The sequence below is a fragment of the Schistocerca americana genome, unplaced genomic scaffold, assembly GCF_021461395.2.
Source record: "Schistocerca americana isolate TAMUIC-IGC-003095 unplaced genomic scaffold, iqSchAmer2.1 HiC_scaffold_18, whole genome shotgun sequence".
NCBI classification, from domain to species: Eukaryota; Metazoa; Arthropoda; class Insecta; order Orthoptera; family Acrididae; genus Schistocerca; species Schistocerca americana.
Window position 1 is genome coordinate 2,924,704 of NW_025725884.1, and position 21,639 is coordinate 2,946,342.

The following is a 21,639-nucleotide window of genomic DNA, read 5'->3' on the forward strand; positions in this document are numbered from 1 at the left end:
CTTTCCGATGCACTATTCCTTCTTTACTGCATCCCTCGCACCCTCACATTGACGAAGTAACACAGAAATTGCGTCGCTATGAAATGCAATGGGTCCAATGAAATCTCTTTTTAAATCGAGTAACGTTTCTATGGAAAAGACAGTATTCTCTTTTGGGATACGACTATTTCCTTTCCGACTCACTATTCATTCTTTACTGCATCCCTCGCTCTCTGACATTGACGAACTAACACAGAAATTGCGTCGCTAAGAAATACTATGGGTTGTATGACATATCCTTCGAAATCGAGTAACGTTGCTATGGAAACGACAGGATTTTCTTTTGGGATACGACTATCTCCTTTCTGATGCACCATTCCTTCTTTACTGCATCCCTCGCTCCCACACATTGACGAATTAACACAGAAATTGCGTCGCAATGTTATACTATGGGTTCTACGACTTCTCTTTCTAAATCGAGTAACGTTTCAATGCAAACGACAGGATTTTCTTTTGGGATACGACTATTTCCTTTCCGACTCACTATTCATTCTTTACTGCATCCCTCGCTCTCTCACATTGACGAATTAACACAGAAATTGCATCGCTAAGAAATACTATGGGTTGTATGACATATCCTTCGAAATCGAGTAACGTTTCTATGGAAACGACAGGATTTTCTTTTGGGATACGACTTTCTCCTTTCCGATGTACCATTCCTTCTTTACTGCATCCCTCGCACCCTCACATTGACGAAGTAACATAGAAATTGCGTCGCTATGAAATGCTATGGGTCCAATAAAATCTCTTTCTAAATCGAGTAACGTTTCTATGGAAAGGACAGTATTCTCTTTTGGGATACGACTATTAACTTTCCGACTCACTAATTATTCTTTACTGCATCCCTCGCTCTCTCACATTGACGAATTAACACAGAGATTGCGTCGCTAAGAAATACTATGGGTTGTATGACATATCCTTCGAAATCGAGTAACGTTTCTATGGAAACGACAGGATTTTCTTTTGGGATACGACTTTCTCCTTTCCGATGTACTATTCCTTCTTTACTGCATCCCTCGCACCCTCACATTGACGAAGTAACATAGAAATTGCGTCGCTATGAAATGCTATGGGTCCAATGAAATCTCTTTCTAAATCGAGTAACGTTTCTATGGAAAGGACAGTATTCTCTTCTGGGATACGACTGTTTCCATTCCGACTCACTATTCATTCTTTACTGCATCCCTCGCTCTCTCACATTGACGAATTAACACAGAAATTGCGTCGCTAAGAAATACTATGGGTTGTCTGACATATCCCTCGAAATCGAGTAACGTTTCTATGGAAACGACAGGATTTTATTTAGGGATACGACTATCTCCTTTCCGATGTACTTTTCCGTCTTTACTGCATCCCTAGCTCCCTCACATTAACGAATTATCACAGATATTGCATCGCTATGAAATACTACGGGTACTATGACATCGCCTAAATCGAGTAACGTATCTTTGGATACGACAGGATTTTCTCTTGGGATATGACTAACTCCTTTCCGATGCACTATTCCTTCTTTCGTGCATTCCTCGCTCCCTCACATTCAGAATTGACATTGAAATTGCGTCGCTATAGAAATACTATAATGTTCTATGACATCTCCTTCTAAGTCGAGTATCGTTTCTATGGAAACGTCAGGATTTTCTTTTGGGATACGAGTATCTCCTTTCCAATGCACTATTCCTTCTTTGCAGCATCTCTCGTTCCCTCACATTGACGAATTAACACAGAAATTGCGGCGCTATGATATATTATGGGTTCTATGCCATCTCCTTCTAAATCGAGTAACGTTTCTATGGAAACGGCAGGAATTTCTTTTGGGATTCGAGTATCTTCTTTCCGATGCACTATTAATTCTTTACTGCATCCCTCACTCCCTCACATTGACGACTTAACACAGAAATTGCTGGGCTATGAAATACTATTTGTTCCATGACTTCGCCTTCTGAATCGAATAACATTTCTATGGAAACGACAGGATATTCTATTGGGATACGAGTAGCTCCTTTCCGATTCATTATTCCTTCCTTATTGCATCCCTCGCTCCCACAAATTGAGGAATTAACACAGGAATTGCGTCGCTATGAAATACAATGGGTTCTATGATATCTCCTTGTAAATCAAGTAACGTTTGTATATAAACGACAGGATTTTGTTTTGGGATACGACTAACCCCTTTCCGATGCAGTATTCCTTCTTTGCTGCACTCCTCGTGCCCTCACTTTGATGAATTAACACAGAATTTGCGTCGCTACGAAATACTATGGGTTCTATCACATCGCCTTGCAAATCGAGTAACGTTTCTATGGAAACGACGGGATTTTCTTTTGGGATACGACCATCTCGTTTCCGATGCACTATCCCTTCTTTACTGCATCCCTCGCTCCCTCACATTAACGAATTACCACAGATATTGCGTCGCTATGAAATACAAAGTGTACTATGACATCGCCTAAATCGAGTAACGTATCTATGGAAACGACAGGATTTTCTTTTGGGATATTACTAACTCCTTTCCGATGCACTATTCCTTCTTTCCTGCATCCCTCGCTCCCTCACATTCAGAATTAACATTGAAATTGCGGCGCTATGAAATACTTTGTGTTCTATGACATCTCCTTCTAAGTCGGGTATCGTTTCTATGGAAACGACAGGATTTTCTTTTGTGATACGAGTATCTCCTTTCCGATGCACTATTCCTTCTTTGCAGCAACCCTCGCTCCTTCACATTGACGAATTAACACAGAAATTGCGGCGCTATGATAAATTATGGGTTCTATGCCATCTCCTTCTAAATCGAGTAACGTTTCTATGGAAACGTCAGGATTTTCTTTTGGGATACGAGTATCTCCTTTCCAATGCACTATTCCTTGTTTGCAGCATCTCTCGTTCCCTCACATTGACGAATTAACACAGAAATTGCGGCGCTATGATATATTGTGGGTTCTATGCCATCTCCTTCTAAATCGAGTAACGTTTCTATGGAAACGGCAGGAATTACTTTTGGGATACGAGTATCTCCTTTCCGATGCACTATTAATTGTTTACTGCATCCCTCGCTCCCTCACATTGACGACTTAACACAGAAATTGCTGGGCTATGAAATACTATTTGTTCCATGACTTCGCCTTCTGAATCGAATAACATTTCTATGGAAACGACAGGATATTCTATTGGGATACGAGTAGCTCCTTTCCGATTCATTATTCCTTCTTTATTGCATCCCTCGCTCCCACAAATTGAGGAATTAACACAGGAATTGCGTCGCTATGAAATACAATGGGTTCTATGATATCTCCTTGTAAATCGAGTAACGTTTCTATATAAACGACAGGATTTTGTTTTGGGATACGACTAACCCCTTTCCGATGCAGTATTCCTTCTTTGCTGCACTCCTCGCGCCCTCACTTTGACGAATTAACACAGAATTTGCGTCGCTACGAAATACTATTGGTTCTATGACATCGCCTTGCAAATCGAGTATCGTTTCGATGGAAACGACAGGATTTTCTCTTGGGATACGACTATCTTCTATCCGATGCACTTATCCTTCTTTACCGAAATCCTGGCGCCCTCACATTGATGAATTAACACAGAAATTGCGTCGCTATGAAATAAAATGGGTTCTATGACATCTCCTTCTATATCGAGTGACGTTTCTATGGAAACGACAGGAATATGTTTTGGGATACGACTATCTCCTTTCCGATGCACCATTCTTTCTTTACTGCACCCCTCGCGCCCTCACATTGTGAATTAACACAGAAATTGCGTCGCTATGAAATATTATGTGTTCTATGACATCTTCTAAGTCGACTAACGTTTCTATGGAAACGACAGGATTTTCTTTTGGGATACGAGTATCCCCTTTCCGATGCACTATTCCTCCTTTACTGCATCCCTCGCTCCCTCATATTGACAAAATAACACAGAAATTGCGGCGCTATGATATACTATGGGTTCTATGATATCTCCTTCTAAATAGAGTATCGTTTCTATGGAAACGGCAGGATTTACTTTCGGGATACGAGTATCTCCTTTCCGATGCACTATTAATACTTTACTGCATCCCTCACTCCCTCACATTGACGAATTAACACAGGAATTGCGTCGCCATGAAATACTATGGGTTCTATGACATCTCCTTGTAAATCGAGTAACGTTTCTAAGGAAACGACAGGATTATCTTTTGGGATACGACTATCTCGTATCCGATGCACTATTCCTTCTTTACTGCACTCCTCGCGCCCTCACATTGACGAATTATCACAGAAATTGCGTCGCTATGAATTACAATGTGTTCGATGACAACTCCTGATAAATGGTGTAAATTTTCTATGGAAACGACAGGATTTTCTTTTGGGATACGACTCACTAATTTCCGATGCACTATTCCTGCTTCACTGCATCCCTCGCTCCCTCACATTGACGATTAAACACAGAAATTGCGTCGCTATGAAATACTATTGGTTCTATGACCTCTCCTTCTAAATCGAGAAACGTTACTATTTAAACGACAGGAATTTATTTTGGTAACGACATCCACTTTCCGATGAACTATTCCTTCTATACTGCATCCCTCACTGCCTCACATTGACGAATAAACACGGAGAATACGTCGCTATGAAATACTATGGGTTCTATGACATTTCCTTCTAAATCGAGTAAGGTATCTATGGAAACAGGATTTTCTTTTGGGATACGACTATCTCCTTTCCGTTGTACTATTCCTCCTTTACTGCATCCCGCGCTCCCTCGCATTGGCGAATTAACACAGAAATTGCGTCGCCATGAAATACTATGGGTTCTATGACTTCCCCTTCTAAATCGAGTAATGTTTCTACGGAAACGACAGGATTTTCTTTTGGGATACGACTATTATCTTTCCGATGCACTGTTCCTTGTTTACTGCATCCCTCGCTCCCACACATCAACGAATCAACACAGAAATTGTGTCGCTATGGAATACTATGGGTTGAGTAAAAAATCCTTCTAAATCGAGTAACGTTTCTATGGAAACGACTTGATTATCTGTTGGGATACGACTATTTCCTTTCCAATGCACTATTCATTCTTTACTGCATCCCTTGCTCCCTCACATTGACGAATAAAACACCGAAATTGCGTCGCTATGAAATACTATGGGTTGTATGGTATATCCTTCTAAAACGAGTAACGTTTCTATGGAAACGACAGGATTTTATTTAGGGATACGACTATCTCCATTCCGATGCACGTTTCCGTCTTTACTGCATCCCTCGCTCTCTCACATTGACAATTTAACACAGAAATTGCGTCCCTATGAAATTCTATGGGTTCTATGACGATTCCCTCTAAACTGAGTAACGTTTCTATGGATACGACAGGATTCTCTTTTGGGATACGACCATCTCCTTTCCGATGCACTAATCCTTCTTAACTGCATCCCTTGCTCCCTCACAATGACGAATTAACACAGAAATTGCGTCGCTATGATATACTATGGGTTGTATGACTTATCCTTCATAATCATCTAACATTTCTATGGAAACGACAGGATTTTCTTTTGGGATACGACTAACTCCTGTCCGATGTACTTATCCTTCTTTACTGCACTCCTGGCGCCCTCACATTGACGAACTAACACAGGAATTGCGTTGCTATGAAGTACTATGGGTTCTATGACTTCTACTTCTAAATCGAGTAACGTTTCAATGGAAACGGCAGATTTTCTTTTTGGATACGAGTATCTCCTTTCCGATGCACAATTAATTCTTTACTGCATCCCTCACTCCCTCACTTTGACGGCTTAACCCAGAAATTGCGTTGCTGCAAAATACTATGGGATCTATGGCGTCTCCTTCTAAATCGAGTAACGTTTCAATGGAAACTGCAGGATTTTCTTTTTGGATACGAGTATCTCCTTTCCGATGCACTATTCCTTCTTTACTGCATCCCTCGCTCCCTCACATTGACGAATTAACACAGACATTGCGTCGCTATGAAATACAATAGGTTCAATGACTTCTCCTTCTAAATCGAGTAACGTATCAATGGAAACGACAGGATTTTCTTTTGGGATACGACTATCTCTTTTCCGATACACTATTCCTTCTTTACTGCATCCCTCGCTCCCTCACATTGACGAATTAACACAGAAATTGCCCCGCTATGAAATACTATGGGTTCTATGACATCTCCTTCTAAATCGAGTAACGTTTCAATGGAAACGACAGGACATTTTTTTGCTATACGACTATCTTCTTTCCGATGCACTAGTCCTTCTTTACTGCATCCCGCGCTCCCTCACATTGACGAATTAACACAGAAATTGCGTCGCTATGAAATACTATGTGTTCTATGACTTCTCCTTCTAAATCGGGTAACGTGTAATGGAAACGACAGGATTTTCTTTTGGGATACGTCTATCTCCGTTTCCCATGCACTATTCCTTCTTTACTGCATTCCTCGCTCCCTCACATTGACGAATTAACACAGAAATTGCGTCGCTATGAATTACTATGGGCTGTATGACTTCTCCTTCTAAATCGAGTGACGTTTCTATGGTAACGACTCTATTTTCTTTAGGGATTGGAGAACACAGCAATTGCGTCGCTATGAAATACTATGTGTTCTATCACTTCTCCTTCTAAATCGAGTAACTTTTCCATGGAAACGGCAGGATTTTCTTTGGGATACGAGTATCTCCTTTCCGATGCACTTTTCCTTCTTTACTGCATCCCTCGCTCCCTCACATTGACGAATTAACACAGTTATTGCGTCGCTATGTAATACTTTGTGGTCTAGGACATCACCTTCTAAATCGAGTAACGTTTCTATGGAAACGACAGGTTTCTCGTCTCGTATACGACTAACTCCTTTCCGATGAACTATTCCTTCTTTACTGCATCCCTCGCTCCCTCACATTGACGAATTAACACAGATATTGCGTCGCCATGAAATACTTTGGGTTCAATGACATCACCTTCTATATCGAGTAACCTTTCTATGGAAACGACAGGATATTCCTCTGGGATACGACTATCTCCTTTCCGATCCATTAATCTCTCTTGACTGCACTCCTGGAGCCCTCACATTGACAGATGAACACAGAAATTGCGTCGCTTTAAAATACTATCGGTTCTATGACTTCTCCTTCTAAATCGAGTAACTTAACTATAGAGACGACTGGATTTTCTTTTGTGATACGACTATCTTCTTTATGATGCACTATTCCTTCTTTACTGCATCCCTCGCTCCCTCACATTGACGAATCAACCCAGAAATCGCATCGCTATTAAATACTATTTGTTCTATGACTTCTCCTTGTAAATCGTGTAACGTTTGTATGGAAACGACGGGATTTTCTTTTGGGATTCGACTATCTCCTTTCCGATGAACTATTCCTTCCTTACAGCATCCCTCGCTCCCTCGCATTGACGAATTAAGACAGAAATTGCGTCGCTATGAATTACAATGTGTTCGATGACAACTCCTGATAAATGGTGTAAATTTTCTATGGAAACGACAGGATTTTCTTTTGGGATACGACTCACTAATTTCCGATGCACTATTCCTGCTTCACTGCATCCCTCGCTCCCTCACATTGACGATTAAACACAGAAATTGCGTCGCTATGAAATACTATGGGTTCTATGACCTCTCCTTCTAAATCGAGTAACGTTACTATTTAAACGACAGGAATTTATTTTGGTAACGACCATCCACTTTCCGATGAACTATTCCTTCTTTGCTGCATCCCTCACTGCCTCACATTGACGAATTAACACGGAGAATGCGTCGCTATGAAATACTATGGGTTCTGTGACATTTCCTACTAAATCGAGTAAGGTATCTATGGAAACAGGATTTTCTTTTGGGATACGACTATCTCCTTTCCGATGTACTATTCCTCCTTTACTGCATGCCGCGCTCCCTCGCATTGGCGAATTAACACAGAAATTGCGTCGCCATGAAATACTATGGGTTCTATGACTTCCCCTTCTAAATCGAGTAATGTTTCTACGGAAACGACAGGATTTTCTTTTGGGATACGACTATTATCTTTCCGATGCACTGTTCCTTGTTTACTGCATCCCTCGCTCCCACACATCAACGAATCAACACAGAAATTGTGTCGCTATGGAATACTATGGGTTGAGTAAAAAATCCTTCTAAATCGAGTAACGTTTCTATGGAAACGACTTGATTATCTGTTGGGATACGACTATTTTTTTTCCAATGCACTATTCATTCTTTACTGCATCCCTTGCTCCCTCACATTGACGAATAAAACACCGAAATTGCGTCGCTATGAAATACTATGGGTTGTATGGTATATCCTTCTAAAACGAGTAACGTTTCTATGGAAACGACAGGATTTTATTTAGGGATACGACTATCTCCATTCCGATGCACGTTTCCGTCTTTACTGCATCCCTCGCTCTCTCACATTGACAATTTAACACAGAAATTGCGTCCCTATGAAATTCTATGGGTTCTATGACGATTCCCTCTAAACTGAGTAACGTTTCTATGGATACGACAGGATTCTCTTTTGGGATACGACCATCTCCTTTCCGATGCACTAATCCTTCTTAACTGCATCCCTTGCTCCCTCACTTTGACGAATTAACACAGAAGTTGGTTCGCTATGAAATACTATGGGTTGTATGACATATCCTTCTAAATCATGTAATGTTTCTATGGAAACGACAGGATTTTCTTTTTGGATACGAGTATCTCCTTTCCGATGCACTATTCCTTCTTTACTGCATCCCTCGCTCCCTCACATTGACGAATTAACACAGACATTGCGTCGCTATGAAATACAATAGGTTCAATGACTTCTCCTTCTAAATCGAGTAACGTATCAATGGAAACGACAGGATTTTCTTTTGGGATACGACTATCTCTTTTCCGATACACTATTCCTTCTTTACTGCATCCCTCGCTCCCTCACATTGACGAATTAACACAGAAATTGCCCCGCTATGAAATACTATGGGTTCTATGACATCTCCTTCTAAATCGAGTAACGTTTCAATGGAAACGACAGGACTTTTTTTTGCCATACGACTATCTTCTTTCCGATGCACTAGTCCTTCTTTACTGCATCCCGCGCTCCCTCACATTGACGAATTAAAACAGAAATTGCGTCGCTATGAAATACTATGTGTTCTATGACTTCTCCTTCTAAATCGGGTAACGTGTAATGGAAACGACAGGATTTTCTTTTGGAATACGTCTATCTCCGTTTCCCATGCACTATTCCTTCTTTACTGCATTCCTCGCTCCCTCACATTGACGAATTAACACAGAAATTGCGTCGCTATGAATTACTATGGGCTGTATGACTTCTCCTTCTAAATCGAGTGACGTTTCTATGGAAACGACTCTATTTTCTTTAGGGATTGGAGAACACAGCAATTGCGTCGGTATGAAATACTATGTGTTCTATGACTTCTCCTTCTAAATCGAGTAACTTTTCCATGGAAACGACAGGATTTTCCTTGGGATACGAGTATCTCCTTTCCGATGCACTTTTCCTTCTTTACTGCATCCCTCGCTCCCTCACATTGACGAATTAACACAGTTATTGCGTCGCTATGTAATACTTTGTGGTCTAGGACATCACCTTCTAAATCGAGTAACGTTTCTATGGAAACGACAGGTTTCTCGTCTCGTATACGACTAACTCCTTTCCGATGAACTATTCCTTCTTTACTGCATCCCTCGCTCCCTCACATTGACGAATCAACCCAGAAATCGCATCGCTATTAAATACTATGGGTTCTATGACTTCTCCTTGTAAATCGTGTAACGTTTGTATGGAAACGACAGGATTTTCTTTTGGGATACGACTATCTCCTTTCCGATGAACTATTCCTTCCTTACTGCATCCCTCGCTCCCTCGCATTGACGAATTAAGACAGAAATTGCGTCGCTAAGAACTACCATGGGTTCTATGGCATCTCCTTCTAAATCGAGTAACGTTTCTATGGAAACTGGATTTTCTTTTGGAATTCGGCTTTCTCCCTTCCGATGCTCCATTCCTTCTTTACTGCATTCCCCGCTCCCTCACATTGACGAATTAACATAGATATTGCGTCACTATGAGCTACTATGGTTTCCAAAACTTCTCCTTCAAAATCGAGTAACGTATCTATGGAAACGACAGGATTTTCCTTTGTGATACGACTATTTCCTTTCCGATGCAGTATTCCTTCTTTACTGCATCCCTCGCTCCCTCACATTGACGAATTAACACAGAAATTGCGGCGCTATGATATATTATGGGTTCTATGACATCTCCTTCTAAATCGAGTAACGTTTCTATGGAAACGGCAGGAATTACTTTTGGGATACGAGTATCTCCTTTCCGATGCACCATTAATTCTTTAATGCATCCCTCACTCCCTCACATTGACGACTTAACACAGAAATTGCTGGGCTATGAAATACTATTTGTTCCATGACTTCGCCTTCTGAATCGAATAACATTTCTATGGAAACGACAGGATATTCTATTGGGATACGAGTAGCTCCTTTCCGATGCACTATTCCTTCTTTATTGCATCCCTCGCTCCCACACATTGACGAATTAACACAGAAACTGCGCCGCTATGTAATACTATGGGTTCCATGACATCTCCCTCTAAACCGAGTTACCTTTCTATGGATACGACAGGATTTTCTTATGGGATACGACTTTCTCCTGTCCGATGCACTATTCCTACTTTACTGCATCCCTCGCTCCCTCACATTGACGGATTAACACAGAAATTGCGTCGCAATGAAATTCTATGCGTTGCATGACTTATCCTTCTAAATCATGTAACGTTACTATGGAAACGACAGGATTTTCTCTTGGGATACGACTATCTTCTATCCGATGCACTTATCCTTCTTTACCGAAATCCTGGCGCCCTCACATTGATGAATTAACACAGAAATTGCGTCGCTATGAAATAAAATGGGTTCTATGACATCTCCTTCTATATCGAGTAACGTTTCTATGGAAACGACAGGAATATGTTTTGGGATACGACTATATCCTTTCCGATGCACCATTCTTTCTTTACTGCACCCCTCGCGCCCTCACATTGTGAATTAACACAGAAATTACGTCGCTATGAAATATTATGTGATCTATGACATCTTCTAAGTCGACTAACGTTTCTATGGAAACGACAGGATTTTCTTTTGGGATACGAGTATCCCCTTTCCGATGCACTTTTCCTCCTTTACTGCATCCCTCGCTCCCTCATATTGACAAAATAACACAGAAATTGCGTCGCCATGAAATACTATCGGTTCTATGACATCTCCTTGTAAATCGAGTAACGTTTCTAAGGAAACGACAGGATTATCTTTTGGGATACGACTATCTCGTATCCGATGCACTATTCCTTCTTTACTGCACTCCTCGCGCCCTCACATTGACGAATTATCACAGAAATTGCGTCGCTATGAAATACTATGGGTTCTATGACCTCTCCTTCTAAACCGAGTAACGTTACTATTTAAACGACAGGAATTTATTTTGGTAACGACCATCCACTTTCCGATGAACTATTCCTTCTTTACTGCATCCCTCACTGCCTCACATTGACGAATTAACACGGAGAATGCGTCGCTATGAAATACTATGGGTTCTATGACATTTCCTTCTAAATCGAGTAAGGTATCTATGGAAACAGGATTTTCTTTTGGGATACGACTAACTCCTTTCCGATGTACTATTAATCCTTTACTGCATCCCGCGCTCCCTCGCATTGGCGAATTAACACAGAAATTGCGTCGCCATGAAACACTATGGGTTCTATGACTTCCCCTTCTAAATCGAGTAATGTTTCTACGGAAACGACAGGATTTTCTTTTGGGATACGACTAACTCCTTTCCAATGCACTATTCATTCTTTACTGCATCCCTTGCTCCCTCACATTGACGAATAAAACACCGAAATTGCGTCGCTATGAAATACTATGGGTTGTATGGTATATCCTTCTAAAACGAGTAACGTTTCTATGGAAACGACAGGATTTTATTTAGGGATACGACTATCTCCATTCCGATGCACGTTTCCGTCTTTACTGCATCCCTCGCTCTCTCACATTGACAATTTAACACATAAATTGCGTCCCTATGAAATTCTATGGGTTCTATGACGATTCCCTCTAAACTGAGTAACGTTTCTATGGATACGACAGGATTCTCTTTTGGGATACGACCATCTCCTTTCCGATGCACTAATCCTTCTTAACTGCATCCCTTGCTCCCTCACAATGACGAATTAACACAGAAATTGCGTCGCTATGATATACTATGGGTTGTATGACTTATCCTTCATAATCATCTAACATTTCTATGGAAACGACAGGATTTTCTTTTGGGATTCGACTATTTAATTTCCGATGCACTTATCCTTCTTTACTGCACTCCTGGCGCCCTCACATTGACGAACTAACACAGGAATTGCGTTGCTATGAAGTACTATGGGTTCTATGACTTCTACTTCTAAATCGAGTAACGTTTCAATGGAAACGACAGGATTTTCTTTTGGGATACGACTATCTCTTTTCCGATACACTATTCCTTCTTTACTGCATCCCTCGCTCCCTCACATTGGCGAATTAACACAGATATTGCGTCGCCATGAAATACTTTGGGTTCAATGACATCACCTTCTATATCGAGTAACGTTTCTATGTAAACGACAGGATATTCCTTTGGGATACGAATATCTCCTTTCCGATCCATTAATCTCTCTTGACTGCACTCCTGGAGCCCTCACATTGACAGATGAACACAGAAATTGCGTCGCTTTAAAATACTATCGGTTCTATGACTTCTCCTTCTAAATCGAGTAACGTAACTATAGAGACGACTGGATTTTCTTTTGGGATACGACTATCTTCTTTCCGATGCACTATTCCTTCTTTACTGCATCCCTCGCTCCCTCGCATTGACGAATCAACCCAGAAATCGCATCGCTATTAAATACTATGGGTTCTATGACTTCTCCTTGTAAATCGGGTAACGTTTGTATGGAAACGACAGGATTTTCTTTTGGGATGCGACTATCTCCTTTCCGATGAACTATTCCTTCCTTACTCCATCCCTCGCTCCCTCGCATTGACGAATTAAGACAGAAATTGCGTCGCTAAGAACTACCATGGGTTCTATGGCATCTCCTTCTAAATCGAGTAACGTTTCTATGGAAACTGGATTTTCTTTTGGAATACGGCTTTCTCCTTTCCGATGCTCCATTCCTTCTTTACTGCATTCGCCGATCAATCACATTGACGAATTAACATAGATATTGCGTCACTATGAGCTACTACGATTTCCAAAACTTCTCCTTCAAAAGCGAGTAACGTATCTATGGAAACGACAGGATTTTCCTTTGGGATACGACTATTTCCTTTCCGATGCAGTATTCCTTCTTTACTGCATCCTCCAATACCTCACATTGACGATTTAACACAGAAATTGCGGGGCTATTAAATACTATGTGTTCTATGACATCTCCTTCTTAATCGTTACGTTTCTATGGAAACGACAGGATTTTCTTTTGGGTTACCAGTATCTCCTTTCCGATGCACTATTCTTTCTTTACTGCAACCCTCGCTGCTCATATTGAATAATTAACACAGAAATTGCGTCGCTATGAAATACAGTGGCTTCTATGACAGCTTGTAAATCGAGTAGCGTTTGAATGGAAACGACAGCAATTTTTTGGGATACGTCTATCTCCAATCCGATGCACTATTCCTTCTGTACCCTAACCCTCGATCCCTCACATGGAAGAATTAACACAGAAATTGCGTCGCTATAAAATACTGTGAGGTCTATGACTTCTCCTTCTAAATCGAGTAACGTCTCAATGGAATCGACAGTAAATTCTTTTGGGATTCGAGTATCTCCTTTCCGATGCACTATTCCTTCTTTACTGCATCCCTCGCTCCCTCACTTTGATGAATTAACACAGAAATCACGTCGCTATGAAATACTATGGGTTCCAAGACATCTCCTTCAAAATCGAGTAACGTTTCTATGGAAACGACGGGATTAACTTTTGGGTTACGACTATCTCCCTTCTGATGCACTATTCCTTCTTTACTGCATCCCTCGCTCCCTCACGTTGACGAATTGAAACAGAAATAGTGTCGCTATGAAATACTGTGGGTTCTATGACATCACCTTCTAAATCGAGTAACGTTTCTATGGAAACGACAGGATTTACTTTTCTTATATGACTATCTCCTTTCCGATGCACTATTCCTTCTTCACTGCATTCCTCGCTCCCTCACAATGACGAATTAACACAATAATTGCGTCGCTATGAAATACTATTAGTTCTATGACATCTCCTTCTAATTCGAGTAGCGTTTCTATGGATACGACAGGATTTTCTTTTGGGTTACGACTATCTCCTTTCCAATGCCCTATTCCTTCTTTAGTTTATCCCACGCTCCCTCACATTGACGAATAAAAACAGAAATTGCGTCGCTATGATTTACTATGGGTTCTATGACATCTTCTAAATCGAGTAACTTTTCTAAGGAAAATACAGGATTTTCTTATGGGATATGACTATCTCCTTTCCTGTGCACTATTCCTTCTTCACTGCATCCCTTGCTCCCTCACATTGACGAATTAACACAGAAATTGCGTCGCTATGACATACTTTGTGTTCTATGACATCTCCTTCTACATCGAATAACATTTCTATGGAAACGACAGGATTTTCTTTTGAGATACGAGTATCTCCTTTCCTATGCACTACTCCTTCTTTACTGCATCCCTCGCCCCTTACATTGACGAATTTACACAGAAATTGCGTCGCTATGAAATACAATGGCTTGTATGACATCTCCTTCTGAATGGAGTAACGTCTCTATGGAAACGACAAGATTTTTTTTGGAATATGTCTATCTCCATTCCGATGCCTTATTCCTTCTTTACTGCATCCATTACTCCCTCACGTTGAAGAATTAACACAGATTGCGTCACTATGAAATACTATGGGTTCTATGACATCTCCATTACAATCGAGTAACGTTTCTATGGAAACGACAGTAAATACTTTTGGGATTCGAGTATCTCCTTTAAGATGCACAATTCCTTCTTTACTGCATCCCTCGCTCCCTCACATTGATGAATTAACACAGAAATCGCGTCGCTATGAAATAGCGTGTTTTCTATGACATCTCCTTCTAAATCGTGTTACGTTACTATGGAAACGACAGGATTTTCTTTTGGGTTAAGACTATCTCCTTTCCGATGCCCTATTCCTTCTTTACCGCATCCCACGCTCACTCACATTGACGAATAAAAACAGAATTTGCGTTGATATGAATTACTATGGGTTCTATGATATCTTTTAAATCGAGTAACGTTTCTACGGAAACGACAGAATTTTTTTTTTGGGATACGACTATCTCCTTTCCGATGCACTATTCCTTCATTACTGCAACCCTCGCTACCTCACAGTGACCAATTAACACAGAAATTGCGTCGCTATGAAATACTATGGGTTCTATGACATCTCCTAATAAATCGAGAAACGTTTCTATGGCATCGACAGGATTTTCTTTTGGGATACGAATATCTCATTTCCGATGCACTATTCCTTCTTTGCTGCATCCCTCGCTTCCTCACATTGACGAAATAACACAGAAATTGTGCCGCCATGAAATACTATGGGTTCTATGACTTCTCCTTCTAAATCGAGTAACGTTTCTATCGAAACGACAGGATCTTCTTTTGAGATATGACTATCACCTTTCCGATGCACTATTCCTTCATTACTGGATTCCTCGCTCCCTCACATTGACGAATTAACTCAGAAATTGCGACGCTATGAAATACTATGGGTTCTATGACTTCTCCTTCTAAATCGAGTAGCGTTTCTATGAAAACGACAGTAATTTCTTTTGGGATTCGAGTATCTCCTTTCCGATGCACTATTCCTTCATTACTGCGTCCCTCGCTCCCTCACTTTGTCGAATTAACACAGAAATTGCGTCGCTATGAAATAGTATGTGTTCTATGACATCTCCTTCTAAATCGAGTACCGTTTCTATGGATGCGACAGGATTTTCTTTTGGGATACCACTGTCTCCTTTCCGAAGCACTATTCCTTCTTTACAGCATCCCTCGCTCCCTCACATTGACGAAATAACACAGAAATCGCGTCGCAATGAAATACTATGGGTGGTGTGACATCTCCCTCTAAATCGAGTAACGTTTTTATGGAAACGACAGGATATTCTTTTGGGATACGACTATCTCCTTCGCGATTCGCTATCCCATCTTAACTGCATCCCTCGCTCCCGCATATTGAGGAATTAACACAGAAATCGCGTCGCTATGAAACACTTTGGGTTCCATGACATCTCCTTCAAATTCGAGTAACGTAACTATGGAAACGACATGATTTTCTTTTGGGATACGAGTATCTCCTTTCGGATGTGCTAATCCTTCATTACTGCACTCCTGGCGCCCTCACATTGACGAATTAACACTGAAATTGCGCCGCTACGAAGTACACCGGGTTCTATGACATCTCCTTCTAAATCGAGTAACGTGTCTATGGAAACGACAGCATTTATCTTTTGGGATACGAGTATCTCCTTTCCGGTGCACTATTCCGTCTTTACTGCATCCCTCGCTCCCTCACATTGACGAATTAAAACAAAAATTTCGACGCTATGAAATACTATGGGTTATATGACATCTTCTAAATCGAGTAACGTTTCTATGGAAATGACAGGATTTTCTTTTGGGATACGAGTATCTCCTATGCGATGCACTATTCCTTCCTTACTGCAAACCTCGCTCCTCCACATTGACGAAATAACACTAAAATTGCGTCGCTATGAAATACTATGGGTTATATGACATCTTCTAAATCGAGTAACGTTTCTATGGAAACGACTGGATTTGCTTTTGGGATACGTGTATCTCCAATGCGATACGCTATTCCTTCCTTACTGCAAACCTCGCTCCCTCACATTGACGAAATAACACAGAAATTGCGTCGCTATGTAATACAATAGGTTCTATAACATCTCCTTCTAAATCAAATAACGTTTCTATGGATACGACGGGATAATCTTTGTGAGACGACTATTTCCTTTCCGATGCACTATTCATTCCTTACTGCATCCCTCCCTCACCACATTATCGAATTAACTCAGAAATTGCGTCGCTAAGAAATACTAGGGGTTGAATGACATATCCTTCTAAATCGAGTAACGTTTCTATGGAAACGACAGGATTTTTCTTTTGGGATACGAGTATCTCCTTTCCGATGCACTATTAATTCTTTACTGCTTCTCTCACTCTCTCACATTGACGACTTGACACAGAAATTGCGGGGCTATGAAATCCTATGGGTTGTGTGACATATCCTTCTAAATCTTGTAACGTTTCTATGGAAACGACAGGAATTTCTTCTGGGATACGACTATCTCCTTTCCGATGCACTATTAATACTTTACTGCATCCCTCACTCCCGCACATTGTGGGGTTAACACAGAAATTGTGTTGCTATGTACTACTATGGGTTCTATGACTTTTCCTTCTGAATCAAATAACGTTTCTATGGAGACGACAGGATTTTCTTTTGGGATACGAGTTTCTCCTTTCCGATGCACTATACCTTCTTTACTGCAATCTTCGCTCCCTCACTTTGACGAATTAACTCAGAAATTGCGTCGCTATGAAATACCATGTGGTCTACGACATCTCCTTCTAAATCGAGTAACGATTCTATGGACACGACAGGATTTTCTTTTGGGATACAACTATCTCCATTCCGATGCACTATTCCCACTTTACTGCATCCCTCGCTCCCCCACATTGACGAATTAACACAGAAATTGCGGCGCTATGAAATACTATAGGTACTATGACTTCTCCTTCTATATCGAGTACCGTTTCTATGGGAACAGCAGGATTTTCTTTTGGGATACGACTATCTAATTCCCGATGCACTATTCCTGCTTTACTGCATCCCTCGCTCCCTCACATTGACGAATTAACACAGAAATAGCGTAGTTATGAAATTCTATGGGTTCTATGACTTCTCTTTCTAAATCGAGTAAGGTTTCTAAGGAAACGACAGTAATTTCTTTTTAGATTCGAGTACCTCCTTTCCGATGCACTATTCCTTCATTACTGCGTCCCTCGGTCCATCACATTGATGAATTAACACAGAAATAGCGTCATTATGAAATACTATGGGTTCTGTGACATCTCCTTCTAAATCGAGTAACAATTCTATGGAATCGACAGGATTTTCGTTTGGGATACGACTATCTCCTTTCCAATGATCTATTCCTTTTTTACTACATCCCCCGCTCACACACATTGACGAATTAACACTGAAATTGCGTGGCTATGAAATACTATGTGTTCTACGACATCTCCTTCTAAATCGAGTAACGTTTCTATGTAAACATGTTTTTCTTTTGGGATACGACTATCTCCTTTCCGATACTCTATTCCTTCTTTACTGCATCCCTCGCTCCCTCACATTGGCGAATTAACACAGAAATTGCGTCGCTATGAAATACTATGGGTTCTATGACATCTCCTTCTAAATCGAGCAACGTTTCTATGGAAACGACAGAGATATCTTTTGGGATACGAGTATCTCCTTTCCGATGCACTATTCCTTCTTTACTGCATCCGTCGCTCCCTCACATTCACTAATTAACACACAAATTGCGTCGCCATGATATACTTTGGGTTCTATGACTTCTCCTTCTAAATCGAGTAACGTTACTATGGAAACTACAGGATTTTCACTTGAATTACGTCTATCTCCTTTCCGATGCACTATTGCTTCTTTACTGCATCCCTCGCTCCCTCACATTGACGAATTAACACAGAACTTGCGTCGCTATTAAATACTATGGGTTCTATGACTTCTCCTTCTAAATCGAGTAACCTTTCTATGGACACGACAGTATTTTCTTTTGGGATTCGTGTATCTCCTTTCCGATGCACTATTCCTTCATTACGGCGTCCCTCGATCCCTCACATTGACGAATTAACACAGAAATTGCGTCGCAATGATATACTATGGGTTCTATAACTTCTCCTTCTAAATCGAGTAACGTTTCTATGAAAACGACAGGATTATCTTTTGTGATACGACTATTTCCTTTCCGATGCACTATTCATTCCTTACTGCATCCCTCGCTCTCTCACATTATCGAATTAACTCAGAAATTGCGCCGCTAAGATATACTATGGGTTCTATGACATCTCTTTCTAAATCGAGTGACTTTTCTATAGAAACGACAGGATTCTCTTTTTGGATACGACTAGCTCCTTTCCGATGCACTATTCCTTCTTTACTGCATCCCTCGTTCTTCTCATTGCCGAATTAACACAGAAATTGCGTCGCTATGAAATACTATGTGTTTGATGACAACTCCTTGTAAATGGAGTAAAGTTTCTATGGAATCGACAGGATTTTCATTTGGAATACGACTATCTAATTTCCGATGCACTATTCCTGCTTTACTGCATCCCTCTCTCCCTCACATTGACGAATTAACACAGAAATAGCGTAGTTATGAAATACTATGTGTTCTATGACTTTTCCTTCTGAATCGAATTACGTTTCTATGGAAACAACTGGATTTTCTTTTGGGATACGAGTATCTCCTTTCCGATGCACTATTTCTTCTTTACTGCATCCCTCGCTCCCCCAAATTGACGTATTAACACAGAAATTACGTCGCTATGAAATTCTATGTGATCTATATCATCTCCTTCTAAACCGAGTATTGTATCTATGGAAACGACAGGATTTTCTTTTGGGATACGACTATATCCATTCCGATGCACTATTCCTTCTTTTCTGCATCCTTCGCTCCCTCACATTGACGAATTAACACAGAGATTGCGTCGCCATGAAATATTATGGGTTCTATGAGTTCTCCTTCTAAATCGAGAAACGTTTCAATGGGAACTATAGGATTTTCGTTTGAGATACGACTATCTCCTTTCCGATGCACTATTCCAGCTTTACTGCAGGCCCTCGCTCCCTCACATTGACGAATTAACACAGAAAATGCGTCGCGATGATATACTATGGGTTCTATGACTTCTCCTTCTAAATCGGTTCTATGACATCTTCTAAATCGACTGACGTTTCTATGGAAACGACGGGATTTTCTTTTGGGATACGATTATCTCCTTTCCGATGCACCATTCCTTCTTTACTGCATCCCTCGCTCCACCACATTGACGAATTAACACAGAATTTGCGGCGCTATGACCTTCTATGGGTTCAATGACATCTCCATCTAAATCGAGTAACGTTTCTATAGAAACGGCTGGATTTTCTTTTGGGATACGAGTATCTCCATTCCGATGCACTATTAATTCTATACTACATCCCTCTCTCCCTCACATTGACGACTTAACACAGGAAGTGCGGGGCTATGAACTACTATGTGCTCTATGACTACTCCTTCTGAATCGAATATCGTTTCTATGGAAACGACAGGATATTCTTTTGGGATACGAGTATCTCCTTTCCGATGCACTATTCCTTCTTTACTGCATTCGTCGCTCCCTCACATTGACGAATTAACACAGAAATTGCGTCGCTATGAAAATCTATGGGCTCCATGTCATCACCTTCTACATCGAGTAACGTTTCTAATGAAACGACAGGATTTTCTTTTGGGATATGACTATCTAATTTCCGATGCACTATTCCTGCTTTACTGCATCCCTCGCTTCCTCACATTGACGAATTAACACAGAAATAGCGTAGTTCTGAAATACTATGTGTTCTATGACTTTTCCTACTGAATCGAATGACGTTTCTATGGAAACAACTGGATTTTCTTTTGGGATACGAGTATCTCCTTTCCGATGCACTATTAATTCTTTACTGCATCCCCCACTCCCTCTCTTTGACGTCATAACACAGAAATTGAGGGGCTATAAAATACTATGAGTTCTATGACTTCTCCATCTAAATCGAGTAACGTTTCCATAGAAACGACAGGATTTTCTTTGGGATACGAGTATCTCCTTTCCGATGCACAAATACTTCTTTACTGCATACCTCGCTCGCTCACATTGCCGAATAAACACAGAAATTGCGTCGCTATGAATAACTGTGTGTTCTCTGATTTCTCCTTGTAAATTGAGTATCGTTTCTATGGAAACGACAGGATTTCCTTTTGGGATAGGAGTATCTCCCTTCCGATGCACTATTCCTTCTTTACTGCATCCCTCGCTCCCTCACATTGACGAATTAACACAGAAATTGCTTCGCTATGAAATACTATGTGTTCTATAATCTCTCCTTCTAAATCGAGTATCGTTTCTATGGAAACGACAGGATTTTCTTTTGGGATACGACTATCGCCATCCCGACGCAGTATTCCTTCTTTACTGCATCGCTCAATACCTCACATTGAAGAATTAACACAGTAATTGCGTCGCTATGAAATACTATGGGTTCTATGACCTCTCCATCTAAATCGAGTAACGTTTCTATGGAAGGGACAGGATTTTCTTATGGGATACGACTATTTCCATTTCGATGCACTATTCCTCCTTTACTGCATCAATCGCTCCCT